Source organism: Grammomys surdaster, unplaced genomic scaffold (assembly GCF_004785775.1).
Source record: "Grammomys surdaster isolate TR1022 unplaced genomic scaffold, NIH_TR_1.0 576, whole genome shotgun sequence".
Classification (NCBI taxonomy): Eukaryota; Metazoa; Chordata; class Mammalia; order Rodentia; family Muridae; genus Grammomys; species Grammomys surdaster.
Window position 1 is genome coordinate 400,759 of NW_021604995.1, and position 1,623 is coordinate 402,381.

The 1,623-nt window shown below is 38.2% G+C and overlaps 1 non-coding gene across 1 annotated transcript; it reads right to left on the minus strand.

Annotated features, from left to right (window-relative positions):
• Positions 1-1,323: 1,323 nt before the first annotated feature.
• On the minus strand, positions 1,324-1,422 carry LOC114633312. The gene has a single exon (XR_003713186.1). It is a non-coding gene; the product is annotated as a small nucleolar RNA SNORD16 (small nucleolar RNA).
• Between the last annotated feature and the right edge of the window lie 201 nt (positions 1,423-1,623).

The following is a 1,623-nucleotide window of genomic DNA, read 5'->3' on the forward strand; positions in this document are numbered from 1 at the left end:
ATAAAGGGCTAATATCCAAGGTATACAAAGAACTGAAGAAATTAGACTCTAGACAATCAAAGAACCCTATTAAAACATGGAGCACAGAGCTGAACAAAGAATTCTCAACTGAGGAAGCTCGAATGGTTGAGAAGCACCTAAAGAAGTGTTCAGCATCCCTAGTCATCAGGGAAATGCAAATGAAAACAAGCCTGAGATTCCACCTCACACCAGTGAGAATGGCTAAGATCAAAAGCACAGGTGACAGCAGATGTTGGTGAGGATGTGGAGAAAGAGGAACACTCCTCCACTGTTGGTCGGATTGTAAACTGGTACAACCACTATGGAAAGCAGTCTGGCGGTATCTCAGAAAATTGAACATAGTGTTACCTGAAGACCCAACTATACCACTCCTGGGCATATACCCAAAAGATGTTTCAACATACAACAGGGACACATGCTCCACCATGTTCATAGCAGCCTTATTTATAATAGCCAGAAGTTGGAAAGAACCCAGATGTCCTTCAACAGAAGAATGGATGCAGAAAATGTGGTACATTTATACAATGGAGTACTACTCAACTATTAAAAACAATGAGCTCATGAAATTCTTAGGCAAATGGATGGAGCTGGAAAATATCATCCTGAGTGAGGTGACCCAATCTCAAAAGAACATGCATGGTATGCACTCACTGATAAGTGAATATTAGCCCAAAAGCTCACAATACCTAAGACACAACGTATAGACCACATGAAACTCAAGAAGAAGAAGGAAGACCAAAGTGTGGATGCTTTGGTCCTTTCTAGAAGGAGTATCAAAAGTTTCAACCAGAGCTCCCAAAGCCTAAACCTCCAGCCTGAGAGCACAAAGAGAGGGACTCATGTCTCCACCTGTATAGGTAATTGAGGGTGGACTTGTCAGACATCAGTGGAAGTGGAGGGCCTTGGTCCCCAAAAGTTTGAATCCCCTAGTGTTGGTGAATTCGAGAGCAGGGAGATGGGACTGGGAGGATGTTTGGAGCACATCCTCATAAAAATAGGAGGAGGGGTATGGGATAAGGGGTTTTGGGGGAGAATGGGAGAGGAGATAACATTGAAAGGCAAATACGTAAAATATCCAATTAAAAAAAAAAACAGATAAAGGGTCTAAAAAAAAAAAGAGAGAGAACTTACTTATGTCAAATTATTTTCAAAAGTTTCTAGAAGATGCTAATTGGCTAAGATCTTATTTTAAGCTCTCCACAAAAGAATTTAAGTCTCTGTTTAATATTCTTTTTTTTTTCTTTTTTTTCTTTGTCAAGAATTAACTTTTTTTCAAATTTAAAAATTAACAAGGGTATTACTTGCTCAGTAACAATATTCGTCAACCTTCTGAACCAGCTTACTGACAGCAGGCAACTGTCGCTGTGAACAGAGTAAGACGCAAATTACGACATCACTGCAATCTGTTTAATATTCTTAAGAGAGATGTAAATCCTAATTTCCCTCAACAATTAATTGACAAAGAGAAATAATCTCACAAAAAGTAGAAGAAGTTATTACTAATCGACATATAGTCTGATTAGTTGTCAGCTGTGCTATAACAGTCCTTTGATAAAAGAGATTATTAATATAGATTTATATTTCTTTAAATAGTGTCTTCAT